The sequence below is a fragment of the Prinia subflava genome, chromosome 13 (genome assembly GCF_021018805.1).
Source record: "Prinia subflava isolate CZ2003 ecotype Zambia chromosome 13, Cam_Psub_1.2, whole genome shotgun sequence".
Lineage (NCBI taxonomy): Eukaryota > Metazoa > Chordata > Aves > Passeriformes > Cisticolidae > Prinia > Prinia subflava.
This window is the reverse complement of record NC_086259.1, coordinates 19,638,583-19,659,591: the sequence shown is the minus strand read 5'-3', so window position 1 is coordinate 19,659,591 and position 21,009 is coordinate 19,638,583. Positions and strand designations below refer to the sequence as shown.

General features: G+C 51.9%; 1 protein-coding gene across 1 annotated transcript in view; it reads right to left on the bottom strand.

Moving 5' to 3' along the window:
• The window catches only part of ZNF469 (zinc finger protein 469), a 176,302-nt gene that overhangs the window by 130,823 nt on the left and 24,470 nt on the right, over nt 1-21,009 (bottom strand). The window contains exon 3 of the mRNA XM_063410759.1: nt 19,250-19,303. The gene's annotated coding sequence lies outside the window, so the exon portion shown is untranslated. The remainder of the gene's footprint in view (nt 1-19,249; nt 19,304-21,009) is intronic.

Here is a 21,009-nt window from a genome sequence, read left to right as displayed (position 1 = left end):
CCTGGAGCTCTCCACGGGGCTGGATGTGCAGAATGCAAAGGAAACCCCAAAGATTCTGTTTGCTCCAACTCCCAGACAAAACAGCCCGACAAACCCCAGGCAGAGGCTGCTCCTTCCCAACAAACACAGCCAGGGACAGCTCAGCTCCCTGGGGGCTCTTCCCAATTAAATCCGGGTGGTTTTGCCCAGAGGAGCCGACAGAAATCCCAGCAAACCTCAAAGAGCAGGAGAATCCTCCTGCACCCCCAGAGCTGCATCTTGTTTGGCTCCTCTCTTCAGTTCTGTGGGCTCCCTCTGGCTGGAGTTTAACTCCTCTCTGACATTCCCACTTTTTTAAAGCTTTCCCTGCCAGATTCCAACAGTTATTGGGGTAGTTCTGACCATGGCTGAATCCTGATTTCTGCATCCGTGAGCATGGGGAAATGCACAGGGAATTATCCCTCTTTATCCTATTCCCGCTCACGTGCCACAGCCCTGGGCCACTTTTCCATCAGGAATTCACAGGGGCCCGGTGATCCTGAATGGATCTCGTGGATTCCACGGCGCAGAATCAGCCCCTGGGAATTCCTGGCTGCAGGGAATTCAGCTGGACACAGGGATTTTGTTCTCTCCTGTTCCTTGGAATACCTGGCTGCTTGTTCTGCCTCTCCCTTTCCTGTCCCAGCAGTTTCCCCACACCCCGGATCCCACACAGGACACAGGAACAGCCTGCAAAGCTCAGCTCAGCCCTCTGATGTTCTCAGGACGTCTGGATTCCTTCAGGGTTTCCCTTGTTCCAGCAAAAAAAAGAATGGATGGAATGAAGGAAGGGGGACAGGCGGCCCCAGCTCCAGGTGCAGCCTACCCCAAACCCTTCCCAGCCAGCTGAGCTCCCCTTTGGGCATCTGCTGAAATCCCAAAAAAGCTCAGGAGCCATCAGGTGGTCACGAGACGCGGAGCTGCTGTCAGGAAATTTCTCCACCGTGGTTTGAGGTTCTGCCTTCCAGCCTTGTTCTCCTCAAGCTCCCTTTTCTTCCCTTGAAAATAATCCCCTCGCTCGGATTCTTGTGGTGCAAAGCTTCCAGTAAGTTCCAGCCTGGAATCCAGGCAGGGGGATGGATTATCTGCCTGCAGTAGGACACCTCACTCCGAGCAGCCTAATAACATAAAAATGATATATTTGAAGAGCTGCTCCCTCAATAATACCTTTAAATGGACTCCATTTATTTGAGCATTATAAATAAAAGTGCTGGCACACGTGGAAGTTTCTCTTGGAAAAGGGGAACAATGAACTCTCCAGCTCCTTCGGCCTCTCCGAGCTCTGGCTGCCAACCTCGGAACTGCAACTCTCCAAGTGACTTTAATAAGCAAAATATTCCATTTTCCATGTACTGCTGCTCTTCAGAATGGATCCAGTGCTGGGGAGCGATGAGGAAAAGCTGAGGATTTCTGCAGAGCAAAACCAAAACCCATCCAAAGCTCCCCAGAGCCCATCCCAGGGGCTGTGACCATCACTTGGACGTTGGCTTCATCCTTGTCCAGGAAAGGAGCCCCAGCTCCCTGCTCATCTCCAGCAGGTTCCAGGTGCCTCCTGCTGCTGGAGCTCCGGTCCCTCTCACACTGTGCCAGAAGCCAAAAGGTCATTCCAAGCTCCAAGTCCCCAGAGCCTGGAAAACTGCAAATCCAGACCCAAGCCTTGGTGCTTTGAGCTCACCTTTCCATGGGAGAAGCTGGAATAGCCCTGGAAAGATCCTCCTCAGAGGCGTTTTCCAGAGTTCATGAACAGTTTCTCCACTTTTTTGTTTTTAATAATTTCAGCATCGACTGGAAGCTCCGGGGGATTGTTCCACATGTTCTGACACACTGCCTCCATCCCAGGGCTGTTCCTGGAGGGATGGCTCGTGTGGTTCTGAGCACCTCATCCTGCAGGAAAGAAGAGCTAAAAGCCTTTCCCTGGATAAAAAAGAAAGGGAGCTTGAGGAGCTGGAGCTGCTCCGAGGGGGAAATGAGGCAGCACCTGTGGGCACAGAGAGCTGGAAACACAGAAACCTGTTTAAACCATGATCCCACACCCCCTGGAAGCAGAGGCTGGCCCTCTGCAGAAGGGTTGTGCTGCTCCCAATGACTTCATCCCCAAGAAGAGTGGCCACTGCGCTTGGGGGACTGGATCCTCTCCAGGATTCCCTGGCTCAATCCCCTCCCCAAGCCACCATCTCCAGTCGTGCTCGGAGCTCTGGAGATCCCCCAGGCACCTCCTTCCACCCCACGGGCTCTTCCTTTGCCGGAAGATCCGTCACAGCCGGGGTAACGCAGGGTGTCCGTGACTCCCGCCCAGCCGGGCACGGCTCATCCCGGGCTGGTCCTGCAGCCCCCGGCGCTCCCCGGGCCAGCAGAGCAGCTGAGGGTGGGTGTGAGCCCCGCCAAGGGCTCCCCACCCCATCCTGCTCCTCTCCCCGAGGATCCCGCGCTGATCCAAGCGGGTGTGGCGGAATTACCGGGAAACACAGGAGCTCCAGGGCTGATCCCAGCGAGGGCCAGGGGAAGGTGCTCTGGGATGGAGCTTTTCCAGTGGGTGCCCCTCCAACAACCTCGTCCAGCTGGGGCTGCCCACACTGCACCTTCCAGGGCTTTCTCCAGCCAGGATGGGCTCCCAAAAGGGCCCCGGATCCCCAGATCCTGGATGCTGGCACACAGAGCACACCCAGCACTGCAGGAATCATGGAATGCTTTGGGAAGGGACATTGAGTTCATCCCATTCCAGCGCTGCCATGGGCAGGGATGGCTTCCACTATTCCAGAGTGCTCCAAGCCCTGTCCAGCCTGGCCTTGGATCCTCCCAGGGATGGGACAGCCACACGTCCTTTGGGAACCTCCACCAGGGCCTCCCCACCCTCACAGGAAAGGATTTCCTCCCAAAATCCTGAATGCTCCATTTCACCTCGTACCCCAACTGCACGCTCGGACTATTTAAGAGGTGACTACATCCTTTTAATTAAGACTGGAATTAATTTAGCACACCACTGGAACATCCCAAATCCCTCCTGTAACACTTCATTCTGAAAATACATCCCAACTCCAGAAGTTCCTCCTCATTTTTAGGCCTTTTTCCCCCCTCACAGCCACACAGGGAGAGCGGCAGATCCCACTTCCCGCTGAGGGCGAGCTACAGCTGCTCCGTCTGAGCCAGCCCTGCCTGCAAACACATCCTGATCCTATCAATCCTCGCTAAACTGCTGGAATGGCTCTTGTTTGTAAAGGCAGGACCTACAGCAGGACACTCAAAATATTTCACATCAGGCTACGCTGCAGTACCTTCCTGGCTGGCACGTTCGGAAAGCCTTGGAGTGGAATCCGGCCGGGAGCAGAGCTCCAACCCTCGCCTGGCAAGGGGAGCTCGTGTGTAAAGCCAGGAGTGATAAGAGAAGGAAGTCAGGATGCTGAAAAGATGAGATCCTCCTGAAAGCCGCTGGCATTGTCCAGACACCAGAAAAACCTCCCAGTGCGGAGCCATCTCCTGTTTCAGACCCAGCCGGGTTTAACGCTTCCCTGGAATCTCCTTGCACAAGCCCTGGGTTTTCCAGCAGAGCGACCATTAACGGCAGGGCTTAACCCAAAGGGGCCTGGAAAAAACCCAAACGTGGCCAAGTCCTGCTCTTCATTCTTCCCCAGGGCAGAGCTGGATACACTTGGGTTGAGCAAGAGCCTTTCCAGACAAAAATGCAAGGAAATGGATTCAGCATCATCTTTACAGGGATCCTGAGGAACTTGAAGGGTCAAACTTCAAATTGGTTGAATTGCCAACCCCATCAAACAGACAGTGCCAGAGTGACAGAGCAAATCTCAGATTACGCAAGTTCACTTCTGGGTTTTCCAGAGGATTTTCCAGCTGTTCCCATTTCCTGGGTGCCAGGAAGAAAAGAGGAGCAGCTCCCAGCCCGAGTGTGGGGAACATCCCAAGCTGAGCCCTCCCCTCAGCCCACGGCTGCTCCTGCAATCCAAACTGCAATTCCCCCAAACTGCAATTCCAGGTCAGGCTCAGAGGACAAAACACAAGCACAACATTAATCCTTGAGGTAAAACTCAGCCTTAGCTTAAACTCAGCTCTGCATGAACCAAAACTTCAGAGGAAAAATCCTCAAGTGTTGAATTAAGGGATATGTGGGACAAACTTCCACATATTCAAATTAACAGAGATGGGGGACAAACTTCCACATATTCAAATTCACAGAGATATGGGACAAACTTCCACATATTCAAATTCTCTGCAACTGGGAATGCTGTGAAAGGCTCAAAGTTGAGTGTGAGGGAACTGGAGAGGTTCACCCAGCACATCTCCTTTGGAATGGGACCAGTGGGTGTCAGGAACTGGCCAGAGTGGGGAGGAAAATTCTCTTTACAGGAGGAGAGTGCCCGAGGGTCAGGGCTGGAGGATTCCTGGTGAGGGCCCTGGCTCCTGATGGAATCGAGGAAGGCAGAAACAAACTGGGCTAAAGCTGGTGACAAAAGTGAGGGAAAAAACCACAAACTGGGCTAAAATTGATTACAGAAGTGAGGGGAAAAACACAAAGTGGGCTAAACCTGATTACAAAAGTGAGGTAAATATAAAACAACTGAGAAACCATAATTTGACAGTGATGTTATAGGGAAATATAAAAAATAGTCCCAGTAGTGATGTCCTAGAGCCAAATCTGAGGAATTTATGAACAACCCAACAGGTTGGAAGCTCTGCCTTGGCCAGGGAGCAGCCCCAGAGTTTGAGGGGAGATGAAACCCCCCAGAATCTGCCCTGGCTCGAGGGGCAGCACGATAAGGAAAGCTCTGCTCACGTGCAGAGCTCTGAGCGACCTCAGACTTGGCCAGAGCTCATCCCCTAAACACGCTCCAGACCTGCACGGCTCGAAGGGACCCTGGAAGCTCCAGACCTCCAGGAAACCGATGGAAAATTTTATAGCTCACATGCAGGCAGGGTCAAGGGCAGAGCGTGCGGGGAGCCGGTCGAGATGTACGCTCAGGAAAACAAATGTGTGTGCTCAGCCTGGAAGGGGCTGCCTCATCCCCCAGGGAATGCTCTCCTCCGCCCCAGCCCAGGCTGGGAGGGAGCTGGGGGAGCATTTTCATCCACGCGTGGGCCAGGAAAACCCAAATCATCCCTCTGCCCTTTCCAACACCTCTCCATCCATGCTGGAGGCCAAGCCATGCGTGGATCCAGCCTGGATCCATCCGTCCTGGCAGGGAAGGGGACAGGGAGAGGCGCGGTGACTGCGGAATGTGCAGCCTGCTCTGCCATCTGCTCCTGGCACAGCCCGGGGCCAGCCCTCCCCGCTCTCTCGGAGGTTCTCAGGACTATATTTAGGATTTTTGGGAAGGAGCTGGGTGTTATTGGTCGTTACCAGGACAAAAACATGTGATTCCATCGGCAGCAGCTCAGTTCCACCGGGCGTCATGTGAGTCCCGGTAACAGCCACGCGTCTGCCAGCTTCCCAAGAGTTTCTGCAGTATCGTTTTTCCCATTTATTCCTCACCACGTTGAGCAGAGACAGGGACTCGCTGCAGTCTGGACCCAGCGTGTCCCATCCAGATCAGAGCAAACCAGCTCGGGGCTGGGGAATGCACAGTGTGATTTAACCCGGGTGATTTAACCCGAAAATCCAGGATTCCACTGGCACAGCTGCTCCTCTGGAACAGCAGTGAGGAAAGGCTCTGCTGGCACTGCGAGAGCCCATCATGTGGCTCAGCTAATTAAAAACTGACCCGGGCCATCATCATTAAATGTTGTAATCACAAGCCTGCAAGTGATTAGATGGAGAAACAACACCCCCCTTTCCTCGTTCCCAGGGATCAGCAGCTGACTAAGCCCAACTCAAGGCCCTCAATCCTTTTTATAAACAGCAGAGCTCAGCTGTTGTCAGGGATGAGGACACCCAGGAATTTTGACCAGCCAGCATTTCCCTCTTGCTCCACAACCAGATTTTTGCCAGACGTGGAGGAGTCAGCGCCGACTCCGAGCCCTCTGCTTCCCTGTCCCACCAAGAACGGGGTGGCAGCCGGGGAATTGAGCCTAGCACAGCCCAAGCACTGCTGGAAAGGTGACTGAGGTGGCCACGATACCATCAGCTGCCAGAGGATGAGTTCCAGCCTTGGCACTCAATCCTTGACAGGCACACGGAGACACAGAAATTGATTTTCAATTCTCTGGGAACTCTGCACTCCCTCTTTGGTTAACCTTGGGATGCTGCACGCTCAGCAGAACGGGCAAGGTTAATTAAGGGCAGATGGAAGATGATGGAAGCAGAGGATGACGAGGGAGTGGATAAGGGGTGGGATGTTCTCTGGAGGATGGAGAGGGGAGGTTGCAGTGAGAGCCCACAGGGTTCTTCATCCCCCAAAACCTTGGATCACAGAAGGAATTAAAAAGGGAGTTTTCCTGAAATTACCTGGATATACCAGAGGCACCTCCAGGTGTCTTAGGAAGGATCTTCACCATCAGCACCTCTGCTGCCACCACAGGGAGAGGAAGGAACTCCCCCAAATCATTTCTGCTCAGTTAAAAATCCCTGTGTTCATCTTGACTCCTTGGAATCATTAATGTTGGAAAAGGCCTCTCAGAACATCAAATCCAACCATTAACCCTGCAACACTGTTCACCACTAGAACATTCCCATTCCAGGTACCTTGGGATTGCTCCTCCTGGGTGTTGTTTAGCTGGGATTTTTATTTTTCTGTTCTTTGGCCTTTTATTTTTGCAGTTTTTGGGTTTTTGATGGGTTTTGTAACCTCATTTAGCTCTTATCTCCATGGCAAGCTGTGGAACCCATGGTCCCAGCCTGATTCTGCAACACCCCCAGCATCTGACAACCCCCTGTGGTGATTTTCCTCTTCAAGCACCTCTTTTGTTGTGTATTCTCAGAAAGAACCTTCCAATCATTGCATCTCCTTCCTTTACACCCCTTCCAACCACTCTAAAAATCCCCTGTGAATAAAACACCTCCAGAACACTCCACTGCTCCCCCTTTCCATCGCTCCTGCCTCTGGAGTTCCTGATTTTTCTGCCTCCTTTGGTGGGAGGAATCCACTCAAATGAGAGGCAGCACTTGAGGCACAGGCATGGAGCCCATTTATATAATACAAGATATTTTCCATGTGTTTTGTCGGGCTCTTCACACTTCTGTTTGCTTTTTTTCCACCACTGCTGTGTGTGGTGCCAAAGGCTACATTGAGCAACCACTGAGGGCTTTAAGCACTTCTTCTCCATTAATATAATAAACTCAGAACAGGAAAAAAAAGAAGGAGAAGCAGCTCCTTGGCATTTGGCAGGGAGGATTCAGCTCCCAGCGCCACGTCCCAGCTGACAAGAAGCCAACAGCAAAACCAGGTGGCCAAAGGGCTGCTGGATCTTCCAGTCTGCTGGTCCGTGGATGAAGCAGGACCACGAAGGAAGCACCATGAAACAGCCTGGAGTGGATTTATCCAGGATTTTCTGGTGTAGGAAGGGTTTAAATGCCATGGGAAGGGTGTGCACCGAGCTGGGCCCTGCACAGGCCCCACAGGGTGACACTTTCCAAATTCTTCCAGCACCCAGAGGCCAAGTGGATGCCCAGAATAAATCCAGCCCCAAAGGCAGGGTTTCCTGGAGGATATTTCTCCCGAGGCTGCAGCTCAGGATGCAGCTCCACAGGGTTAGTCCCACGCCTAAGCTTGGGAATGTGCTGAGCTCTGCTGCTGAGCCCAGTCCTGGGATCCACCTGGGGTCACCAGCAGGACATCGGGGACATGGGATGGACCAGGACCAAACCTCCCAGCCCTGCTGGGCTTTTCTTCCAACCTCCCAGCCCTGCTGGGCTTTTCTTCCAACCTCCCAGCCCTGCTGGGCTTTTCTTCTAACCTCCCAGCCCTGCTGGGTTTTTCTTCCAACCTCCCAGCCCTGCTGGGCTTTTCTTCCAACCTCCCAGCCCTGCTGAGCTCTTCTCATCACTCCCCATTCCCAAACCCCCCCACGTTTGGGGTCACACAAGAACCCCGTGGGCACATCCAGCAGGATTCCCTTGGGAGACCCAAGGTGCAGAACTGATTTTCTTAAACGCTTTGGAAGCCCTGGAAGTGTTGTTCATTCCCACTTTATTTCCAGGTCTCTGGGTACTCTGAGTGGGAAGGGATCAGCAATTCCAGCTCTGAAGTGAGGCCCATGCAGGGACTGAACCATGACCTTGGTGTTACCAGCACCACGCTCTGGCCCACAGAGCTGATTTCACCACAGAATTCCAAGCTCATCCCTTGGTTATTCCCAGATTTCCTGGTGCTCGGTGCTCCACAGGCTGAACATCACTTTCAGACCCAAAGGCCACCACAGGCAGCCTCCAACTTTGCAGTACACGAGACTCAGGCCAGCAAAAGAGACACAAAAACCAAGATTTACCTGTGCTTTTCCCACTCCCTCAGCCTCTAACGCCACCAAATATCCAACAATATTCCATAAAGCTTCTCCCTCCAAAGCCAGAATTGTTACAAACCCCAGAGCAACAACCCAGTCCATGCTCTCAGAGTGACTTCCAGAATATTCTGGAATGGTTTGGGTTGGAAAGGACCTTAAACCTCCCCTCATTCCAGCCCCTGCTGAGGTTGAGCTTCCACGGACCAGGCTGGTCAAAAACGTGGAAATAAACATCATTGGGAGCTGCAGATCCACACAGGAATCATTTATTCTGGGAAAAACAACCAACAAATGTCCAGCCCTTCAACAGGCAGGTTGTGAACACGAATTTATAAATTTAACACAAACCCCTGTTAAACTTTGGACAAATTTAGGCCCTGGAGGCTCCCATTAATCAGGATCCTCCTCCTATTAAAGGGGGAAATCCTCCATTCCAGGCTCTTTCCAGTTGTTCCTGGCACAAGGTAATATTTCTTATTTTTACCACCCCACCCCATGTTTGTGATTTTTAATAAATAAATTATGGATAAATAAAGGTTAAAGGAAACACCCCAGAATCCATGAAGACCAAAAAGCAGGGAAGAGGCCTCCAGACTGGCATTTTCCCTGGATAAGTCCTTCTCATGTTCTTCCAGCTCTGATACACAAAACAAGTGTGCAGAGAGACTTTTATCTTTGGAAAAAAAAAAATAACTTTGCTTTCTGATAACATCAAAAAACCCCTCAGAATGGGGGAAAAAAATCAATCGAGGAAAAACCAAAATACTATAAAAACCTGGAAAATAATTAATAGATTTTTCTGTGCTTTCATAATGACGTTCACTTGGGTAACCATAAAAAGCGATTATTATGGTAATAAAAGGATGAATAATTTATTTTGAATCCCAGACAAACTGTTCCCTTCCAGAATTCTAAGATGACTCCATGCATATGAAAATCATCTCTTAAATGATCATCTGTGCTCGCTGTAGCCGTGGGGCCAGAAAGGTCTTCCGTGGGTTTACAGCACTGATTTTCATTTCCAAGAGTTTTCTTGGGAGTTAAAATGGGAATATAAACCTGATCGTGCTGGAAGCAGGCTGTGACTCGTGTTCCCATTCACTTAGCACAGGGATCAGTTTTGTCTGACACAAACACAAATTTGGGAAAGGGGATCCGTGTGCAATTCCCCCAAACTGGCGTTTCCTCAACACGCAGAACCCGATACCCAAAATATCGCTCAGGATTTTGTTTCCAGCCAGAACTGAAAGGGGTTTTTGTATGGATTGACCCCCCCAGAGACTGTCACCTATCAGAAATAGGGAAGACAAGCAAATCAACCCAAATAATAAACCTGAAATCCAAGAGGGGAACTTTTCAGCACCCGGAGCTGAACACGCTGTGAACAAACCTCAGCGTCAGCAGAAAAATTCCCAAAAAACCCACAGAACACTGGGATTTCACCAAAGTGGGGTCAGATGGGATACTGGGAAGGAAAACTTCCCTGTGAGGGTGGGGAGAGGCTGGGATGGAATTCCCAGAGAAGCTGGGGCTGTCCCTGGGTGTGTCCCAGGCCAGGCTGGACGGGGTTTGCAGCAATCTGGGATAGCACAAGGTGGAACTGGATGGGTTTGACATCCCTTCCAACCCAGCCCATTCCATGATTCCGTGGATAACCCAGCAATTCCCAGCTTGGGGAGCCAAATCCACCCCCTCTCCACACCTGCCATGGGGAGGGGGCTCCACAGAAACTCCAAGTTCCACTGCCAGGAAGGACAGAGCAGAACTGGAGCTCCTTCCAAAGCCACCAGCCACAGCTCAGGATCTGAGAATTCCCAAAGCACCGACCAAAAGGAGCAGGAGCTCCTTCCTAACCGCCTGCTTTGGGCTCCCCAGCTGCTCCAAGTGCACAATCTGGAATTAAACTGAGCTAATCTAAACCATGAGCACGAACCATCCCTTGGAGTGGATCTGCAACCCTCTGCTTCCATCCCCAGCTCCTCTCCCCAGAGCTCAACAAGCGGCAAATAAACCTCCGAGAAAGAAAGAGGAATTGTGTCAGCGTCCGTGTAATCTGCTCTTAAATGAGTCCTCGCACAAACCATCATAAAATCCAATTTATTGGACTTTGTAAAACGTGATTCCCCACCTTGATAATTAAAAAGATATTGTAATAAAAGTCTTTAGTCCTCATGTGCTGCACATTTGTTCCCATCTGATTTTTATCCGAGCGGGGGGATTATAGGAACATGGAATTGCTGGTGCAGCCTTTGCGTGCAGGCACAATGTCAGGGAGATAATTCTGCTGTCACAAGAAATTCGGGCAGGAAAGTCAGAGCCCTGAGGCCTCAGCAGCAGCACAGACCAGCCCAGCCCAGCCCAGCCCCCTGTGGCACCAGCTGGGCTTCCCAAAACGGGATATCCCAGGATTCTGGCACCTCCCGTGGTCGGGACAGTGGGATTAGTGCTGCCTTCCCACTCTGGAGTCAGCACCAAGCTCAGAGCTGAGACTTTCATAAATCAGTGAAGAGCAGAGGCAGAGGTGCAGCACCAGCCCTTCCCACCCTGCCGTGCCAAAGCCCAGGATCCTCCTGCCTGGATTCCAAGAGAGAAAACGGGAGGCTCCTTACTGGGAGTGGAAGATGTGCACACCAAATCATCCTCCCTGCTTGAGTAGGGACAGAAGGAAAATTCCCTCCCAGAGATTTCCAGGTTCAATCCAGCACTCTGCCTGAGCAGCCTCCTGTTCTCTTGGCATCACCTCAGGGCACAGCACCAGCATTCCCAGGGATTTTTCCTGGTCCATTTGCCCCTTCTGACCCAGATTCCCCAGCCCAGGATCCAACCCCACTCACAGCCACTCCCTGGGAAAACCCTGCAGATTCCCTGGAGCTGGTTTGGACTCAGCTCCTGCAGGGCTGGAGCTTCCATGGGATGGGCTGGGCTGGAGGGACCCAGTGGAAATGGGAATTTCCATCATTCCCCTTGGCCAAAAATCAAAAAAGGTTTGGTTGTTTCCCCCACCACGCTGGGGCTGTGAGCAGAGGAGCCTCCATGAGGTTCACCCTGGAATCTCCATCCTCACAGCCAGGAGCTGATCAGGAATTGTGCTGGAAGCAAAGCAGGACCAACCACGGGGAAATGCCACCAATGGCAACCCAGATCCCGCAGAAATCCGGGATAATTTGGGTTGGAAGGGACATTAAAGGCCACCTAGGCCAACCTCTGACAGCAAGATCCTAAAGATGTGGGACAGGACGCGGCTCCAAGCCCATCCACATGGACACCATCTCTGGTTTATGCAATCCCAGCCCCCTCCTGCCTTCCCTTGGCTGCATCCAGGCTCGGGATATCTCAGCCCTTGGAGCGAGCGCAAAGGGAGCCCGAGCACAAATATAAATCCTTCATCCAAACAAATCCCCCCTCCTAAAAACCAGGCAAACACACCCAGCACGAGCAGGGCTGTTTATTTAACACGCATTCCTCCACCTCGGGACGGGCTCCATCCATCCCGCTGGAAAACATTCCCAAATCACAAAAAAAATCACTGCTGAAGCAGGGAGGAGGCACCAGCAAAGCAGCGTTACAGAGCTCATCGAAACTCAAAGTTTCACCAGATTAATTATTTTTAAACGCACCCCCCAAATCAAGTAAATTCCCAGGTTCTGCTGCAGTTCCAAAGAATATTAATTTGCAAGTCCGTTTATTCCAGGACCAGCCTAAAAGCACTGCAGCATTTTTATTTCACATGTGGGCCTGGAATGAGGTTGATTTCTCTGTATTTACCCAGATATAAAATCCCATCTGTCCACGGGGCAGATAACTCCAGGCTGGATAACTTCACCCAGATAAATCCCTGCAGAAGGAACCAAACTCAGATCGTGCAAGGAGCAGCCAGGAGTGAAACAGGAGAAGAAATGGGGAGAGAACACCACAAGGACCAGCACTGCCACAGGTTGGGGTGGATGAGCTTGGAGGTGTTTTCCAGGAGCTCAGAATGAGCTTTATTATCCCCAGGGAAGTGATGGAGCAGCAGGGCTGGGCTGTGCCCAAAGAGCAGCACAGGAGAGGACACAGGTCTGGAACCTGCAGAGCCTCTGGCAAAATGAGGATTTGACCCTCTCTGAGCACTTCAGACAGTCCCCCTGCAGTGACAAACAATGGTGGGGGAAAACCAAACCAAACCCACCCAGAAATGGAAATATTCATGTTGAGTTCTCTCTTTTGGGATCTACACCTTAAACCTCTGGTTCCTGGCACGTGAGCTCAGCTGCTGCCAGACAGAGCAACCTGTGCCAGCTTCAGCATTAAAATAAAACAAAATAGAGCCTTTGGGCTTTTTTCCCATTGGAATTAAAAAAAAAAAAAAGATCAGTGTATTGAACTATAAAGTATATTTAAAAAAGCTCATTCATTTACCTAATTTAAAATCTCAGTCACAAAAACCTTTAGAGCCATCGTGCCACAGAGAGAGGGGAAAAAATTACAAATACCAGGTATTTACAGGTAATAACAGGTAATTTTGTAAAAAATTCCAAAAGCACACAGGTCAGGCTGAACTCCTCACCCAGAACCGGGAGGATTTCGGGGAGGGGCTGCAGCTGCCGGCCTGTCAGCACACGAGAGGGCACTGTTCTGTAGGCTCAGCACAAAACCAGCTCCTGGAATTAAATCCCTGAGCTCAGCCCGGGCTGCTCTGGAGAACCCCACGTGGAGCCAGGAGCGGATGGAATCAGCATCCCCAGCCCCTTCCAGGAGATCCTGCCCATCCCTGCCTGGCAGCACCGATATTTGGGCAGGGAGTGATGACAATCAAGGTGTTTATCTTGCCCCAATTACCAAAGGTCTCATTTTTCAGGCATCATGAGGCAGGAGCTGACTCAGAGCAGATTTTGGTGTCTTTTATTTTTTTCTCCTTTTTTTTCCCCCCTTCTCCTTCTGGGGGCATAAATCAGATGTGATGGAGATTCCACAGGGCCTAAAAAACCTTCAGGAGACTCCCAGGTCCAACCCAGGAGGGGAAAGTTATTCAAATTTAGCCCAATATTTAAGGTTTCAACAAACTGATCAATAAACTCGGGATTACAAGAGAGGAGCCCATACAGGACAAGCGGTTTTTTGGATAAATCAGGTGTGATGGAGATTTCATGGCATAAAAACCTCCAGGAGACTCCAGATCCAACCCAGGAGGGAGAATTCATTCAGATTTATCCTAGTATTTAATGCTTAAATAAAAGGATGCAAAAACTTGGATTGAATCCAGTGGAAAGTAACAGGTTGGAAATTCAAGTGACACTCCAGGGCCTCCAATCTGCGATTCCAAGAGGTGCCAACACTTCAGGATGCAGCAGATGGGACAGGAGAAGGGTTTGGCCAGAAAAACAAATTAAAATGAGAGAGCTCCCAAGCCCCGCAGAGCTGCAGCTGCCCCAGACTCAAAACCCTGCTGAAATCTCCTTTCGGTGACCCCAGACCCACCTCGGGCCACCCTGGGTCCCCCTGGGCCACCCCAGAGCAACCCTGGGCCACCCCAGACTGGCGTTTGCTCCTGTCCCCTGCATTTCTGCCACCCCCTCTGCCCTCTGAGCCCCAAATCCTGGTGCTCCCCACGTCCTCCCTGCTCCTGCAGCCTGGGGAGCAGTGCAGGGGTTTGTTATCATTTCAGACACGCTCAGCCCCTCCTGCAGCTCCCGTGCTGCTCCTCCTGCAGCTCCTGTGCTGCTGCTCCCCTGCAGCTCCCGTGCTGCTGCTCCCCTGCAGCTCCCGTGCTGCTCCCCTGCAGCTTCTCCTGCAGCTCCTGTGCTGCTCCTCCTGCAGCTCCCGTGCTGCTGCTCCCCTGCAGCTCCCGTGCTGCTCTCCCCTGCCGCTCCCCTGCAGCTCCTGTGCTGCTGCTCCCCTGCAGCTTCTCCTGCAGCTCCCCTGCTGCTCCCCTGCAGCTCCCGTTGACAGATGCCACATTCCTGCTGCTGCGGGGTTCCTGGGGAAGCACAGGCAGGCTGGAGCAGGAGGAAGGCAGGAAATCGCCGTGTTTGGGATAAGAACAAACGTCTGCACGGCTCCTGTGAGGACAGCAATGTCCCCACTGATGGCACAGGGAGATGTCCCCACGTTCCATCTGCTGCCCCCCTCACCCCAGAGCAGCTGATTTCTCTCCCGTTCCCATGAAAGCTTTGCAAATCTCGGAGCTAAGTGGGCAAAAAATTCATCAGTCCTGTCATCCTGGCGGCTTTCTTGGGTTTTTTCCTCTTTCTGGGCTGGATGTTATTTGGAATTGGGCATTCCCAGTCCGCTGTGGCAGCGTGGCACTGCCACCCTGGGGACACTGCTCTGCCACCCCGGGGGCCACAGCCAGCTCAGGGCAAACCCAGGAACCCCTCAGCCCCAAATTTTGTCTAATGAGAGAAAACTCATTAGAGTAACGAGCACCATCAGCTCCCAGAACTTCCTTCCCCTGAGGAGCACCCCAGGGACACAGGAGCCAGCACCTCGAGGTGGGACACCCCCGTGACAAGGACCTTGCTGTGGCTCCAAGTCTGTCTCGTGTAAATCTCCAGGAACAACAATCCCTTCCCCTGGAATACGAGAGGATTTTCAAGTGCATTTCTTCACAAAGCTGTGAGTCCTGAAGGGACCATGAACTCGTCTGTGCTGACCTCCTGCACCTCCCCAGCAATCCCATTTCCCGGCTCCATAAAACCCCGAAACGACACAAAATCCTGAACCTGGGTTCCTGGCTGAGCACCCCCCGTCAGGCCTGGTGTGAGGAGCAGCAGGGGACAGCAAATCCTCCGTGGCACTTCCACCGCACGCCCTGGGCTGGGGCCAAGGCACAACGTGCTGGGGTTGAGCTTCCAGCTGGGATTCTCACTCTATCTTATCCTTCCGTTTCCAAAGTTTTCTCTCTCAAAACGATCCCAGTGCATAAATACCAAGTCACTCCATTTATTTTAGGGGTTTTTTTCCCTCAGAAATGCAGTAGATTAAGAGCTTTTCAATCTCTTGCTCTCTTTTTTTTTTTTTAGCCCTTTTTTTATATTAACTTCTGCTTTTTGACATCATTTGGAAAAGAAAAATAGAAATTAGTCCCCCACAGTTTGGTGAGGGACACAAGGTGTCCCTTCTCACCCATCCCAGCACCCCACTGAGCTTTCCCTGCCCTTCCCAAAGATTTTATTCCCTTGGCAGTGCCATCGGGAGCACCCGCCTGCCTCAATCCCATGGCAGAAACAGGTGAATAGAGCTCAGTTATGGTATCAAGTGATGCATTTCAGGTTTGCTGTTACACCAATAGAAATAAGAACCCCCTTTTCTCTCAGAGAGCCTTTTACCCACTGATAACCAGGATAATTAGATTTTAACTGGGCTGCCCACAAAGAACCAGCATTCCAACCATCCCCTGCCTCAATCCCAGTTCCAGCTCTGTCCAAGCCCTTTTCATTTCCATGGGCTGAGCTTCCCAAAGCTCCCGGAGCACAGGCACAGCTCCCTGCTCACTTCCCAGCCAGGGCAGAGCCGTGCAGAGCTCCAGCAGCAGGAATTTATCAGCACTCGGGGTCATCGGTGCGGGGATGGAACAAGAGCGAGCCCCAGCACCAAGGTCCCTGAGTCCTGAGGGCTCCCTGAGTCCTGAGGGCTCCCTGAGTCCTGAGGGCTCCCTGAGTCCTGAGGGCTCCCTGAGTCCTGAGGGCTCCCGGACTCCTGAGGGCTCCCGGACTCCTGAGGGCTCCCGGACTCCTGAGGGCTCCCGGACTCCTGAGGGCTCCCGGACTCCTGAGGGCTCCCGGACTCCTGAGGGCTCCCGGACTCCTGAGGGCTCCCGGACTCCTGAGGGCTCCCGGACTCCTGAGGGCTCCCGGACTCCTGAGGGCTCCCGGACTCCTGAGGGCTCCCGGACTCCTGAGGGCTCCCGGACTCCTGAGGGCTCCCGGACTCCTGAGGGCTCCCGGACTCCTGAGGGCTCCCGGACTCCTGAGGGCTCCCGGACTCCTGAGGGCTCCCGGACTCCTGAGGGCTCCCGGACTCCTGAGGGCTCCCGGACTCCTGAGGGCTCCCGGACTCCTGAGGGCTCCCGGACTCCTGAGGGCTCCCGGACTCCTGAGGGCTCCCTGACTCGGAATATTTCTATTTCAGATGTCTCAGCCAGTTCTGGATCCCTTTGGTGCGGCTTCAGCCTGTAAAACACTAATTGTTCTCCTCAGATACACGGCCAGCCCTCCGGAAAAACAGCCGGCTTCATTCCAGCCACCTTTGTCAGGCAAATCCTTCAAGCATGAGGCAATCCTTGCTTGACCTCCATTCGAGAAGCCTCCACCAGAGCCCAAATTTGTCTCCAGAACCACAACTGGAACAGTTTATTGGGGCTTCTCCTCCCCTGGAGGAAAACGGAGCCATCCAGGGATGCTTTACTCAGCTGTCAAGTCCAATCTGAGCACTGAAGCCACAGCTGCTTCTCCCGGTATTTTCCAAGGAGAGAGGCAGGAAAACACCGAATTATCCATCAGTGCAGGGCACCGGGAGCAGAGAATCTGGGACCAACCATGGCTCAGGAGCAGCTCCCTGGGATCACAGGCATTAGGTGGGAATTGCTCAATAAACTCAATAAACTCCCCAAGTTTCCCCAACGAAGAACTCTCGGCTCCTTTGACCCGGCAAATCCACCGAGTTATGACTCTTAGGCCGAGTCATAACAACCCACAAAAGTGACTCGGAGCAGGCAAACCCGAGTCACCACAGGGAGAGGGGAATGAGTTACTCCAGTGAGAAATGGGTTACTCCAGCAAGAAATGGGTTACTCCAGAGGGAAATGAGTTACCACAGTGAGAAATGAGTTACTCCAGTGAGAAATGGGTTACTCCAGTGAGAAATGGGTTACTCCAGTGAGAAATGGGTTACCACAGCGAGAAATGAGTTACTCCAGAGGGAAATGGGTTACTCCAGAGGGAAATGGGTTACTCCAGAGGGAAATGAGTTACCACAGTGAGAAATGGGTTACCCCAGCGAGAAATGAGTTACTCCAGCGGGAAATGGGTTACTCCAGCGGGAAATGGGTTACTCCAGCGGGAAATGGGTTACTCCAGAGGGTAATGGGTTACTCCAGAGGGTAATGGGTTACTCCAGAGGGTAATGGGTTACTCCAGAGGGAAATGGGTTACTCCAGAGGGAAATGGGTTACCACAGTGAGAAATGAGTTACTCCAGCGAGAAATGGGTTACTCCAGCGAGAAATGAGTTACCACAGTGAGAAATGAGTTACCCCAGCGAGAAATGAGTTACTCCAGCGGGAAATGAGTTACTCCAGAGGGAAATGGGTTACTCCAGAGGGAAATGGGTTACTCCAGAGGGAAATGAGTTACCACAGTGAGAAATGAGTTACCACGAGTCAGGGCGACCACTGCCACCCCATTACTCAACCCAGGCCAGCTGCTTTCATTCCCACCCAGCCTCAACCATCAAAGAATCCCAGCTCTTCCCAACTTTCTTGCCCACCCAACAGCTATAAACATCCAGCGAGCCTCTCCGGTGAGTAATGGGAACAGAATCTGCTCCGTGGCCGCGCGAGCGCTCGCCGGGGGCTCTCTGGTGGATTTGGCCTGGTGCAAACGTGCAACGTGATGCGATTTCCCACAAATGTTCCTGCCAGAGGGATTCTGCGCTCATCCCCGGCGGCTGGGGAATAAACAAAGGAGCACGGAGCACCAGCAGCGGGTTTGGGATTGGAAAACATCCACACGTGACGGGAGCAGCGCACGGGATCGGCTTCCCCGTGTTGGGAAAGAGGGAGAACTGGCCTCGATTCCCTCCCCGCTTCTGCAGCCTCGTTTAGGAGAGGAAACGGAGGTAACAATTCATAAACCCATAAAACCCCATCTGAAAACCATCGCAGAAATTGGTCAAGCCCTCCGCAGTCAGCCCGGGGCGCTGCGGCACGCGCCGGAGCGCCGCCGTGATGGAAGGGCCGGGGGGCTCTGGCTGACAGGAGCAGGAAAGGATTGCAGACCCTGGAGCCACGGGGATGCTCCTCCCGACAGGCTCCAGCTGGGATCAGGAGCAGCTGGGAAGAGGATTGAGTTACACAGGCACAGGGAGAGCTGCTCCGGGATAAAGATCCCAGGTTTGCCAAGGCCTCCGTGAACCTCCAGGCACAGCAAAATCCCCTCTTCCAAGGGCACCTGCCATGAGCTTTGGGAACAACTGGAATAAAGATCCTGGGTTTTTCCAAGGCCTCCATGGACCCCTCAGCTCACGTGATGCTCCCGTTTCCAAGGGCTCTCACCACACGACCCAGGAGTAACTGGGAATGAAGACCCCGGGTTTGGCCAGGCCTCCATTCCCTTCATCCTCACAACCAAATCTCTGTTTCCAAGGGCCCTCACCATGAGCTTCGGGAACAACTGGAATACGGATCCTGGGTTTTTCCATGGCCTACACCAACCCCTCAGCTCACTCCTCACAACAACATCCCTGCTTCCAAGGGCCCTCACCATGAGCTTTGGGAAGAACCAGAATAAACCTCCCAGGTTTTCCAAGGCCTCCATGAACCTTGACTCACCCTGCACAACAACATCTCTGTCTTCAAGGGCCCTCACCACATAATCCAGGAATAAAGATATCTGGGAATAAAGATCCTGGGATTTGGCCTCCAAGAATCTCAATTCACTCTGCACAACATCTCTGTTCCACGGGATCCATCAGCTCCTCCTGAAATTAAATTCTGGGATGCCAGTGGGTAAAATACAGAGCCCAGACCTCCAAAAGCAGAATTCAAATCCAAGCACAGCACAAATATTCCAGCATTAAAACCTTTCGGAAGCGGCATTCAACGGGAAAGCAACACAGAAATAAATGCAATGAAAGAAATGCAGTACCTGGGGCAGGTGTTCAGGAGGTGAATTCCCACAGCGTGGAGTCAATAATCCTGCCTGGAAAAGGAGAGAAGGAAAATTAATATTCTGTTAACTCTTGAAATAAAGATCTTTTCTAATTGAATAAAATAAAGATAATTAACTCATTAAAGCCATCAGTAATTCCATTTGTTAAGTAGTAGAGACTTTAAGGTTGTATTTTTCTTTACACCAGGAACTTCTGATAATAATAAATATAATAATAAATAATTTTGAAATATTATTAATAATTAATGATATTAATTCTGCCTCCTTTTATTCTCCAAAAATAGTTCACTCCAACAAATAAAAGGCTTGGAAGAAAAATCTGTAACAGTCTCGAAGGAAACCTTTCATATGGAAGTTGCATGGACAGGTTCCTTCAGCAGCTGATCCCTTCAGGCACCAAATCAGGGAATTTTTGGGGAATACAGATATTAGAAAAGGCCACACATTCCATTTACTCCGCAGAATCTGGAAAAACCTTCAGGAAAGGCCATTTTATTTCAATTTTCCCAGTTAAAAAAATAAAATTACCAGTTAAACACCTAAAACTTCAGGACATGCTTGGCCTCAATGATCTCAAAGGTGTTTTCCAATCTAAACAATTCTGTAATTCCATGATTGTCACTCCCAGTGTTCTCCATTGGCCCTGATGGCTTAAAAACCAACCAGGTTCACTAGAGCAGCAAGAACAAGGCCCAAAATCCAAATGTCACTAAAATCCCGACAAATCCTAATCCATCAGAGCCACCACTGGCTCTGAGGTGAGGGGACACATCCCTGGAAGTGCTCCAGGCTGGGATGGACAGGCTTGGAGCAGCCTGGGACAGTGGAGGGTGTCCCTGCCATGGCAGGGTGGGACTGGAGGATTTTTGAGGTCCCTTCCCACCCAGCCCATTCCATGACCTCACCCAGAGCCACAGCTCTTGGGAAACGAGCCAAACACCCCCCTCCATTCCCTCATTTATTCCAAATCCGTGATTTTCTGGGAACAGCTCCTGATTGCTGCTCAGGGCTGGCAGAGCTGCAGATCCTTCGGGCTCGGGGCATCCACGGGGGAATCCCAGGGATTGGGAATCAGGGAGCTCCTGCCGGGATCACAGGCACATCCCGAGGGGAACCTGCCCCCCTGACCACCAGGGAATTCCCTGTTGCACCCCATGGAATCACAGCCAGGCTTTGGAATGCTCAGGGTGTAAATATTTACAGGGCTTGATGAACTGCAGCCCTGCACGAATGAAAGCAAGGCTGGAGAAATGCTCCAGCTCCTCCTCCAGAGCCTCGCAGGTGTCTGAGAAATTCATGGATTCTCCCAGCCATTCCTAGCTGGATAAGCTCCTCCTGAACTCCTCCAAAAGGATCCGGGAGTTGAGATCACAAAAAAAAACCCAACCATGTGGCAGCAGGTCTGGCCACGATGGCTTTCCAAGGAAATCAAAGCTCCCTGCACATTCCAGATGCTCTGGATCCACTCTGGGAATGGATAAAAGCACATTCCACGTGCTCTGGATCCACTCTGGGAATGGATAAAAGCACATTCCACATGCTCTGGATCCACTCTGGGATCAGATAAAAGCACATTCCATGTGCTCTGGATCCATTCTGGGATCAGATAAAAACACATTCCACGTGCTCTGGATCCACTCTGGGATCAGATAAAAGCCACCCTGCAGTGGAGGCTCCCCCTCAGCCCCTGGGGCAGATCCCCTGGGAATGTCGGGATAAGCCGGGGCTGATTCCCA